The sequence below is a fragment of the Pleurodeles waltl genome, chromosome 8, assembly GCF_031143425.1.
Source record: "Pleurodeles waltl isolate 20211129_DDA chromosome 8, aPleWal1.hap1.20221129, whole genome shotgun sequence".
Taxonomy (NCBI): Eukaryota; Metazoa; Chordata; class Amphibia; order Caudata; family Salamandridae; genus Pleurodeles; species Pleurodeles waltl.
Window position 1 is genome coordinate 148574593 of NC_090447.1, and position 12698 is coordinate 148587290.

The 12698-nt window shown below is 42.5% G+C and overlaps 1 protein-coding gene across 2 annotated transcripts in view; it reads right to left on the reverse strand.

The window, feature by feature from the left end:
- LOC138249824 (disks large homolog 2) overlaps positions 1-12698 on the reverse strand; it is a 3298389-nt gene that overhangs the window by 1755003 nt on the left and 1530688 nt on the right. The window lies entirely within an intron of this gene.

Consider the following 12698-nt stretch of genomic DNA (forward strand, 5'->3'; position numbering starts at 1 on the left):
GCTATCTTTACATTTACAAAACAAGATTTGCGTAGGTATCTACAATGGTTACAGTTATATGACAATGTTTAAATGTACTTATTTGTTTTCTTTACGTTTTAAGATTGTGAACGTTGTGATGAAAACAGGTGTCTACATTTCATGACCATTTTCACCTCTTACTTATTTCTGATTTGTTTTAGATGTAGGCCTTTGTGTTAGTAGTTTTACTCCTTGTATCCACTACTTTCAGTGTGAAATTCTTTTGAGGCTGTAATGCCACCAGAGTAGATGTGGGTGCAGTGCTTAATTTGTCCATACAAAGGTGCTGGTGCCCAAAGCCTTCCTCTTAAACATGCGGCTGCTGTAATTAAGTGCATGAACATGGAATACTGAGGCAGCGTAATCCTGAAGCCATCTCGGGCCTCTTCAATCCATATAGAGCCACCCCCTGCCCCTTCAGCTCACTCTTGCAGCTTTTTACTTTCTCACTTTGTGACGCTTTTTTGTTTTTTCCCTTCACCTGTCTTTCCTATATGTGTCTTTTGCTCGCAGCAAATGCTTGAGGCATAAGAATAAGCCCCGGCTCTCAAAAATAAGTGCCGGTGCTCAGCACCGGAAACAACAAGCATAAATGAAGCACTGTTTGGGTGTAACCTGAACTTGCTTGAAAGGCTTACCTTTTTGTAGCTGTATTTACACCTAAAATGTAGTATTATCTGTGTGGTGTACCACACACTCTTGGTTGAGAACTGTGTACCTAAGAGATAGGACCAACTTAAGTCAAGATCTAAGCCTGTAGCTATGTGAACTGCATATAAGAGTACTTGAACTAGTGCTAAGTGAGTACTGTAGCACATACTTGCAACATGTGATTAAGCCACCAATTATCTTACATGCATTGTTTTTTTAATCTTTTCATTGAAGTGCTGGGCTAATAACAACAACATGTTTTCCTCTATTAATTAAGGGAGAACATTTCAATAAGGTTCATAACATTATCATCCCTTGCAAATGGATTAAAAAAAATTATCATGACCTTAGGTGAGGATAGTCTTTAAATGGGCCATTAATGATAAAGATAGAGAGTCATTGGACAGTGTTGTTTCAATTGAGTGGGCTTGGAATGGCCCTCAACAGGTTAATCCTAATTTGAAAGTACTTGCCTATACTCAAGGGCATACTTCCACTGAAGGACCGGGACAGGAGTCATATGGATGGAGCATACCCTTATAAATATTTATTCCACTGGCTGAGGTACCATTGTAAGGTACTGCAGTTTTTGGTCTTTTACACATTTTGCATATTGCCTGCAGATAAGCTATCCAATCATTGGCATTCAATTTTTTTTCAGAAAGGCCCTCAGGCCCATAATTATACTTTTTGATGCAAAACTGAGCAAATGCAGTTTTGCGTCAAAAAGTATATCGTCATATTGCGTTATTCCAGGACGCCAAATTTATGGAATCCCGCAAACCGGTGCAAAGGGTGAGCTAGCATCAATAAAAATTACGTTAGCCGGGTGGGAGTGGCACTATGGGAGGAGGGGGATTTGTACCAAAAAGTGACGTTAGGCTGGTTAGAGGCAAAAAAATGCCTAAGCACCATTATTTAGGCCCGCCTCCCTCCTCTGCACCATTTTTGAACAGGAGGATAAATAAGGCGCTAAGGCCTGAGAGTAATTTTTGCGGATGGGAACGTCCAACTTGCATCTCATTGACGCAAGGTGATTTCACGCATCCAAAAAATGACTTTAACTCTAAAGTTTTGGCGCTAGACATATCCAGCGTCAAAATATAAATATGGAGTTAAGTTTGAGCTGAATTAGTGTAAAAGAAATTACGCTATTTCAGTGCAAACCTTAATGTCTAAGTGGTTCAAAAGTAATTCACACCTCAGTGACCCTATACCCTTAATTCATAACTTCATATCAACTGAAAAAGCCTCCAACAAACTTTTATCAACTAGTGTGTTTATTTCTTTTGAATTTTATTAACAAAAACCTGTTCTAAAAATAGTAAATGCTAAGCTCCTGATAACTGGCAATGGAGAAGCTTTGAGGGACAAAGGCAAAGAAGGTGGAGGAGTTATTAATGGATTAAATCCTCTGCCTGGGATGTAATGGTGGCTCCCTGAGATGACAGGCCTATTCATAACAGAACACTCTTTCAAAGTTTTTGCTGTCGGAAAATCTGAGAGGGGTGCCCAATTGATTTCAGAAGCACACAAAAATACCTCTATATATTTTGTACAGAACCTTTAGGCTATAGTACTTTTTTGTTTTCAAGACATCTCACTTCAAGGGAGGAAGCCAGTTGCAATTTGAAAGTAACTTTTTCTTCTAAAAGTAAACAGCGCAGATTTTCCATTACATATTTTTGTTAAAAATGTAAGTCGCCTTGAAATGGGAAATATTTTAATATTGGCAGATATACCCTATACTGCTGCATAGCTAGATCTTTCTTAAAAGGTTTAGCACTAACAATTGCAGGCTTCTCATTTTGTAATGCCGAAGAACAGTGAAGCAGCTCCTTTACATCAATGGAAGAAATGTTTGATGGTTGTCCAGAGCTGCCCACTTGAATTCTCCTACTTGGCAGGATTTTTACCAGGGTTTTGTTGAAGATTGATACATACCAAATTGAATTTACTTCAAGATTGATAGTTAAATCAGAGAATTCTGTTTCAAACCAGGTTGTGGCATTAAAGTCCAACCAGAGAGACTTCTGTAAAGCATGGGAAATAGATTTTTCCCGTTTGAAGTTCCATATCAAAATGGAAACTAGTTTGATGGGGCTTCAAGAATGCTTCACAAAATTAAGCAGGCCTAACATAGGGAAGAGGCAAGCTGGTTGCAGTCTTTCTTCTTTTACCTGGTACTTTTGGCTTGACCAATGCATTCTCCTTTATATACCTGTCTTGTATAACTAAAATTGGTTACAGCATGCAGGTTGACTCAACAAAGGTGGTTAACCTCTATAATTGCTTTCATTATGCAATGGCAAACACAGACAGTTTTTCTCACTGAAGTGCTCATAAGTTGTTCAGTGTGTGCTTCACAACTTTTTCAAAGTCACATCAATTTTACTATTTTGGTAACCTTTTGTTTGAAAAAAACAATTTTTAAGGTAACACCTGTTAATGGAATTTCTGAGAATGAATTTGAGTATGACTCATTTCCAAATGATTGTTTTGCATATGATTGGTGTTGTGTTGATGTTTTGCACATTGACAAATAAAAGCAAAATACGGTGTTGCAACTTTATCCAATATCCATAAGAGAGAACAAACTCAAATGTATGAACATTGAATTTATTTGTATAGGAATGTTGAGAGATCCATTGAAGATAATAAAGTGGCTCTGGAACAACAATGTCTAATACACATCTTCTGCTCTGGCAGTCCAAGGCTTGTCTCCTTGTTCTCACATTTAACGTAACACACTACCGTCATTGAGTGGATTGTTTTAATAGCCTTATAACCTGTCTGATGTGTTGAAATGGTAAATCATGAGCTTTAAAGAATAGTTTTGCTTTTAACTTTTTGTATTTTAAGACTAGAACAAGCTGTTGGACTTGGCCCTTTCTTCAGAGTTATCCTCAAAATGTTTGCCATCGCCCTCCTGTTTTCTGACCCTTTTTTGTTCATTTTTAGGACGCTGCATAGGTTTCCACTGCTAGCCACTGTGCTCTCTCCTTAAGTTCTTATTAAATTGGTACTACATATATCCAAGGACTGTAAATCAAATGCTACCTACAGCACTGATTGTGCCACCTACTTTAGTACCCCGTTAAACATGTCTCAGGCCGGCTATTGCAGCGTGTACATGCATTTCTTCATCTGCCATCTTGACCTGGCAAATAAAACCTTTTGCCAAGCCTAAACCTTCTTTTCTAATACATATAAGTCACCCATAGGCTAGGCCCTGAACAGCCCAGAGAGTAGGGTGCAGTGTATTTAGAAAGTAGGATATCTACTTTTAAGTTTTACATGTCGTGGTAGTGAAACACTTCTAAATAAGTTCTTCACTACTGCAAGGCCTACCTCTTTAATAGGATAACATTGGGTTACCTTATTATATTGGGGAGTAGCTGGACAAGTCAAGTTTGGTGTCTAATGAATTGTAATTAAAAGCTCTCTTTAATAATAAAGTCAGACTTCTCATCCCAATTCTGAAAATGCCACTTTTAAAAGGTTGACATTTTCTTATCCTAATTATTTGGTACCGGCAGCCTGATCCTGGGTCACACAACTAGGTTTAGCTGGCAGTTGGTCTTTGTGTATTTCTCCCAGAGAGGGAGTCAAAGGGAAGGTTGGTTTTGGCAGGATAGGCCACTCTGACTTAACAAGTAGGGGGGAGCTGTCACTTACCACACTTGCACATCACAAAGGCTCTGTCTGAGCACTCTCACAAAGGGGTTTGCACCAGTCTCTTGTTGACCCCAGACAATGTGAGGCCAAGGCAGGGAGGTAGGGAATTCCAAGCACCTCTGGGTGGTGGAAACCTATGGAAGTTTCTCCTACTTCAAAGTGGGCACCATGTATAAATGTTGAACCTCAGACCCCCAGCTCTTCAAACACACATCTGGACTTGTGAAAGACTCTGCCAGGAAGAAGGACTGAAAGCTGATGAAAGGACTGCACTCTGCTGGACTGCTGCCCTGAAGGACTGCTGCTTGCTGTGCTGACCTGCTACCTGCTGCCCTCCTGTCTGGGTGAGAAGGAATGGTCCTGCAAGCTGAACACAGGACCACCAGAGTGACTCCAACTACTAGTCTCTACTAACCAGCACCTGGACTCTGCAACAGTGAGTCCTGTGCTGCCAAGTGGTTCCACTCCATTCCTGGACCATTGGACGTTGGCCTGAAGATGTACTGTCAGTCCATGTGTGGATCCAGCAGACCTGACACATCTCTTCTGCTGTGTGGTGCATTCCTGAGCAGAACAAATGCACTTCCTCTGCTGAGTGGATTTTCCTGGAGCAAGGACTTTGCATTGCATCTTCATCGGAAACACAGCTGCCTGATGCATCCTCAATGCAAGCCTCCTGACAATAACAGCCATGGTGATGATGCAGGACTTCACATCTCAAGCCCTGCAGCTTCTTTGGAACCATCCTGCTTAGCAGACAGAGGGTTTTGTGGTGCCTTCTCAAATGCTGTATTTTATTCCACCTCTCTTTTGGTTAGATTTAAGGTCTCTGATTTGAATGTGGTGAGACAATTCAAGCTCAGGGTTTCAGGATGACAGTTTAGTTTGCTGTCATGTGGATGTGGCACTGAATAAAGGATCATGGACTTTGTCGCAATAGTGGCATACTGAAGGATCAGAAGAGAACAGCTCAAAATGAAGGATCATTGCTGAGGGTTCGAAGTTTAGATCATAATACACATTGTAAGAAAAGCTGAAAGGTGGCGAATGTGTAGCTGTACAGAGACCACACATGCTCATATTCAGCTATTCAGCATAGTTTGAGGAGCCCAGAGCAGAAGGTTGTGGAGATTACAAAAGGAAAGAGTGCCAAACACTGTGGTGTATCACACTGCATTAACTGTGATACACACACAGCGGTGGTAACTGTGATGCACACATAAAGGTGACGTTCAGCTTCCAGTGGGGACTTGTGCATGTAGCAAACTGGGATTCTTTGCAGATGGCCCCCCACTTTTTGCCCCCATTTTGGACTACTAGATGCTCGTATGCTGTCTCCTAAAACTGATTTGTCGACTTGGTAATTCCCTAATTGGCAAAGACTTTACCCCCTTATAAGTCCCTAGTAAATCGTACCCAGGGCATATGTGGTAAAGGGGTCTACAGGGCTGCAGCATGAGTTTGTGCCACTGTAGGTAACTCAAACATAGTACTGTAGTACTGATAGCAGGTCTGACGTGGCATTGCAAACTGTTTTAGTTTGACTGTGCCCTCACCATTAGTGGCACTGTCCAATGCACTGCTTTACATATATGGCACACAACCCTAAGGAAGGTCTCTGCAGCCCAGGAGGCAGGGTGCATTATATGTATGGTGCAGGCATGTAACCGCATGTCTCTATAGTGTATTTTCCATTAAAGTATACTATAAGTGATAGCCGGTACATTGGATAACATGAGACTTGCACCCAGGCATACCTGGGCTGCTAGCTCCATTAAGGTACTGCCTAGATATATCAAGTTTGGTGTCAAACAATGCGCCCTCTCTACTCTGACATGAATTTGGTGTTGAGGGATGGCTAGCATGTAATCAGGGGGCACCTTAGAGGTTACCCACCTGTTTACCCCAATTTCTTTGTGCTCTGGCCAGTCAGCCCCGGCTTTCCCTTGCCTCCTGCCACCAAGACAGGGTTCTAACCTCTGGCCAAGTACCAGGTAATGTCAAAACTCACAGGAGTCAGAAACAAAGGCTGAGGCAGGAAGGAGGTCACAACTCGAGCCCCCCAGCCAGGCCAGTGAATGGACACTTCAGGAGTGTGAGCTTCAAAGGCTTCACTGCCCCTGATAGTCATCTTTGCTGCCCCCAGAGGGGAAAACAGCCCACCCCTAACCCCCAGGCACTTTTGCTCGTGGACAGGCAGGAAATTAGATATGCCGGGTAGTGCACATCCCCAGCAGGCTGATCCCACCTCTAGGGAGAGCAGCCCAGTCTGTGTGCTAAATTTTGATAATCTTAGAAGTGGCAGAAAAGAGGGTTCTGGGTAGCAAAAGGTGACCCACCCCACTGGATGTGGTCATTTCAGGGGTGGATTAGCTGCACGAGCCAGCTGCCCATTTGCCACTATCTTCCACACCCCTAACTCCCCTAAATCCCTGATCTAAGGGACACCCCTGACACCAGAACCTCAGATCTGACCATCTGACTTCCTGAAGAAGGACCAAGAGGAGCCCTGTGTCACCGACAACCGGACTTTGCCCACTGCAACAAAGCAAAAGAGGGATCCTCTCCCCCTGAGGTAACAGTCTGTGAGCTGTGTGAACAACCCTTGTCCTTGGCTCAAGCTCAGCACTCCCATCCAGACGGACTCCTGTGGATGCAAGAAGCACCCTCAGTCTCCATTGGACCAGTGACACTAGTTCCCTACAAACTGCAGGTAAAAACACTAAGAGGATTTTAAGATTCACCGGCCATCAGCCCCTCTGTGGGATTGCCCAAATCCAGGTGGTCAAGTGGTTTCTGGGAGTTGTAGTCTTGCCTGCCCCGAAGTTTCATGCCACTACGTCACTCCCTCGAACCCTGTGAAGTTCCGAAAGCTTTTCTGCACCTTTACCGCTGCCAAGGCTTGTTTGTTGCCAGCCCTGTAACTAACCCCCACACTCAATGCTGCAACTGCAGGTTCACACTGGACAGTCTGCATCTGAAATTACCATAAACATTTGTCATCCATTTATAAAATGTTTGGCCTCTCAACTGACTTTGCAGCATTCATATAAGTACTGATTTTTCTTCAAGTTAACAGATTTATATATAAAGAACTCCTAGTGATTTCTCATAAAAGAAACTTATCCAATATGTGAAAGTTACTCAGTGGAGGAAGAGTGGGGAAATGCTCTTCTGGTGGTACTGATTCACAACTAAAAACTTCCCCCCTTTTATTACTTTCTCCTGGGGAACCAGGTATTCAATTAGGCATACGCTGTTCTAAAACTATGCCAGACCTTGTAGGACAAATCTTAGTGTGGAAAGAAATCATTTTCTTTTACTGCATTGTTAAGGAGTGGAAAGACTGGAGGGTCTGGAGAACCTTCTAGGCTTGAGATTCCCTTGTGCAAGCACTATATTGGAATGGTTTCACTTTGGACCTAGGACTCAAAGAAATAGTATGTATGTCAAGGACCACACAATAGTTTACCCATATGATATAGGCTTGGCCTAACATAAGGTGGTCTTCGATGAGAACTCATAGGAATTGACTGTCTTCATAACTACAATTGGGCCATTAATATCTAATAGAATCCCTTTTGGGTTAATTTTAGTCGCATCTTCCACAGAGTGATGATCGGGACGGCTCATTCGTGGCTAAGGAGCGTCGCCGCCCCAGTAATAGCTGAAAAAATAAAACAACAGTTTACTATTGTTTTATTTTCCAGCTGCTGGCTCAGCCAGCATGTGAAGGGAGGGATGGGGCTGGTCCATGGGAGGGGGGCGGAGCAGGAGTGGAGTCAGTGCACTAAGTGCACATGTCTATTTGGCCGGCCGTCTTAGGTTTCTTCAACCCGGCTGTGTTGTACAGCCAAGTTGGAGAAACTGCACAGACTCCCATGCAGTGTCTGAGCGGCAGAACAAGCCGCTCCCACCAGTCCTGACACTGCTCTCATGCCAGGCATTGCATGAGCGCAGCGCCAGGATTGCATGAGGAGACTATGCTTGTGTCCCATGGACTGCTGGGAGACCAACACCATCTGGAGAGAAGAAGAGGAGTGAGGTGGTAGGCGATGGACAGATACGTTTAAAAAAAATTATTTTTATTTCGTTGTTTTGCCCCCTCCATCGCCATGACCCCCCTGCCCTCGTCTTGAGATTTGTGGCGCCCTCCACTGGTGATGATGTCAGTTTTGAAAGGCCTACATAAGTAAAGTGTAAAGTGTGTTCCAGATGTTGTTTTGATCGATCTATGAAGAAACAGTTCAGGGACAGGATGAGAGAGCTTACAATGTGTTGAGAAGATTGGTGGAAGCTGCCTCACACTAAGGGCCTAAAAATGTAAGTTCAGAGTAAAAGAGGTGAATTACTTGGGTCGTTTGATAACACAATACCAAGCCGGTTCCAGGAAAGACCTCTCAACAAGGAGGAATTATTACAATTTTGGGGAATGGTAGAACATTATGGGAAATTCATTAAGGACTATGGAGGCCAAACATAATGCATGGGGAGACTAAATAGATAACATTTAGCAAAAAGCCAGACAGAATTTTGATTAGTAAAAGAGGATGTGATGAAGGCCCCATATTTAACAGAGTTCATTCTGGGTGAAGAAACCATAATTGTAACTGATGCTATCATCAAGAGGTTTGGGGCTCAGCTCTACCATAAAAACAGGGAGTGGAACAACTTATTGCATGTTCTTTTTTAGTGCTTTGTGGTGCTGAATACTATTACACAGTGATAGAAAATGAGGAACTTGCGGTGTACTGGGACAACATTCAAGGTATGCACAGATTACAAACCCTTTCTTGAAGTTTTCACAATAAATGTTTAGAATATGCATCATCCCGAAACCAGAGTTAGATTATCAGTTTACAGGAATTTCCTTTTTCTATTGAGTACATACTTGGCATAATAAAGTCTTCTGCCAATTATTTATGAAGGTTGGTTGAGGTTAAAAATTCCAAAGATGATGGAGTTTCTTCTGGGTATTTAGGAGAACCTTAGTGGGTGAATGAGGCTATATGCATGTGTATGTGGTTCTCAAGATGTGGTTTCAGAGGAACAATGGACAGAATAATTTGACCAGGTTGAAACCCTTAATGAGGTAATTCACAACTAATGGAGAATAAACTCGGTAGCCCAGGGTGGATGACTAGGAATGAGTTAGTTGAGATAACGGTATTTACTGAGGTGTACTTGATTGGTGCCTCCTGAAGGGGTTAGCTAAACAAGCTTTTAAATGATGCTCATATGGATCTTATAGGTGCTGTAAATATCAATGAGAGACTCTGGGGTACTTTTTGGTGGACTGCATTGGACTAGTAGTGGAGGGTGCCATTAGACTTAGTGGGACCCATAAGTTGGAAGTATGCTGCACCAAACATAATTGTGCTTTGGTGGACCGGTTTTACAGCTGGGTGGAAGTGCCATATGTAAGGGACTTTGCATCCAGTGGTATTATTAAGTTTTTAGAAAATATCTGTAACCAAGAGAGTTATCCCAATAGTTTGCTCTTCAACAATGGAGTACAATTTACTTCAAACATTATGCTGAGCTATGCAAATGATTGCGGAATTGAACAAAAGAAATTATTCAGTGAACCATCCGAAGCCCAATGGTGCAATAGCAAGGTTGAAAAATACATTGAAAGATGCCATACAATCAGCCTGAACAAATGAATTGGATTGGAAACAAACACTGCAAAAGAGTATTTCAGCTTATCAACTGTCTCCACATTCAGGGCCATATTTATCAAGGAGTTGTGTTGCTCTTGCACCACGCAGCGTGATGCAAGAGTGACAAAACTCCTAAGGTAGATTTATCAAGCCAGGCAAGGCCACCTTGAGTAGCCTTGCCTGGCTTGATAGATCTAGAGAAATGCAATGCAGCACAAATCTCTGTGTTGAGTTACTTTTCACTGGGAAGGTGTTCCATGGGTAGAGCATAGGTATTCCCACGCATCCATCCATGGAATTTGGCTCATTTCCAGTTTACCAGGTAGACCTGGGAATGCATCAAAAACCTATGCCATCCCTGGTGAGGCGCAACAAAGAGAAATATCTTTACTTCTGCTTGTTACTTCCTATTTCCTTGTGTGCTGCATTCTGCAGCACACATAGAAAGAGGGATATGCCTCAGATTATTTTTGTGCAGGAAGGTGGCCATCCTGCACAAATGCAATCCTGCTCACAACACAGCTCCCTTGCACAATAGTGCAAGGGGGCCTCCATTGGTGCTAGGCAGCAAATTGTTTGACAGCACTGGGAAATGACCGGAATGATAAGTACAGTGCATTCCTGCGCTTTCCCTATCACGCAGCATAGCAAGGTGACTGTTGTGCTACGCTGGGTGATATATTGCCCCCTATTGAATTGAAAGACTCTTTCTGAATCTTTCAAGAGTTCTATACCTTGTACCAAAATGTGCCCAGAATGGATGGTCTGGAACCAAGGTTTGAGAGTCAACTGCCATGGTGATTAGCCGGTGAAAGAGAAGAGAGAGTTCAAGAGAAAGGATATGCTGGACCTGAGAAAAAAGTTTGAAGATTAGCATAGGGGATTGGGTTAAGGTTCGGGATATGGGTTGCTCTGATTGGTCCAAATTCATTATGAAGTTGAGAGTGATCAAACTTTAAAAAAATTGCCATCAAAATTAATTATGGGTGGATATGAAATAAAAGTCCGGTGTTGGTGCAATATATTCAGGAGAAGAGAAAGGATGGGAAAGTGAGAAAAAAGTGCAGTATGAGTCAAGATAATTATGGTGTTACCGAGCCATGATAATGTCGGTTGCTGAAGGAGTTCAAGAGTGATTAGCATCATGATACTGTCCATCTTTCATTTCAAATGTGATTTCTGTTACTTTTTTGGGTTACTCCTTTTCTCTGTGAATGAAGAAGTATGGTATCTTCTTAAGTGTTCTGTTTCATTGTATTCCCCCCTCTACTGGTTAGATGTAATGTATCTGATTAGAATGTGGTGAGGCAACTGAAACTCGGGGTTCTGTGATTAAAGTTAAGCCTGTTATCTTGTGGATTAGGTGTTGAATAAATCACAGATTTACCAAGCCTTTGTTGGTGTTTTTATGAGGAACACTTTTTTAACATTCTAAGTTGCAAGGATCAATAATTCTCAGTGAAGGAATTATATAGAAAAAGTTGAAGAGTTGCAATATATTTAATAGATAAGATATCGAGGCATCATGAAAATGTTCAACAAACTCAACACTGAGTATTTCTGATTGTCTTGGAAGGTTAAGTTTGATTAAGGGGGGTGCTCCTCCATAACTGGAATATCCTCTGAAGAAAAAGGGGCTCCTAATGCATTGAGTGATAAGGTTACAGTCTGATTAGACAGTGGATCTAGCTATCCTATATTTCCAGATGCCCTTTTCGGATACACGTCTTAGTTTCTTTTTCTTCTTCATGTTGACACATGACTTCCATGTTTGTGTGCTTTAATGTCTAGTATGGTTTCTTTTTAGTACAAAATGAGAACCGACAGATTAAAGGAGGCTAGCTCCTTGTCCAATTTTGTTAGTGCTAGAAGCAATACAGATATTGCATGGCCACTTGGAGGGGGTGGTATTGCATCAAAGTGCTGTTTTTCTGGTTTCTGCCCTAAGCCCTACCAGAACATGAAGCACTGGTGTTAGTATTGAAGAACCGTGGTCCAACCCTACCAGGGATTTCTTGAAAAGTGGCCAGAGCTTAATATGTATTTCTCCGACCTGGAGAGGACTGTGCTTGGAATATGTTGGAGTGTCTATAGTGCCTCTGAAATTACAATATGCTGGCCAGTCAAGCAAATTTATCAAGATGGTACACCTTTACTCGCTGTAAGGCTAGGAACACCAAGCCCATATTTATACTCTGCTTGCGCCGGATTTTCAGCATTTTTTTTTTTTTACGCAAATTCGGCGCAAAACTAACACCATTTACACTTTGACGCTAGACCCCGCTAAAGTCAAAATATCTCAGTGTGCGTCATTTTCTGGATGCGAGAAACCGCCTTGCGTAAATGACATGCAAGGTAGGTGTTCTCGTCCAAAAAATTACTTAAAAACCCGTGAGCCATATTTATCCAACCAGGCAAAAATGGCGCACGGCTGGGAGGCAGAGCCGGAAAATGACGTAAATCCGATTTGCGTCAGAAATTAACGCCTGGGTCAAGGCAGGCGTCAAGGGACATGTGGGCTCTTTTCCATGGTGGGAGACCATGGAAGCAGTCCACAGGTGCCCTTCCCTGCACCCAGGGACACCGCCTAGCCCACCCCTGGAGGACACCCATGGATGGGGGACCCATCCATGGTGAGTGTAGGTGAGTGCAGGTGAGTGCAGGTAAGTATTTGTTTTAGAGTGG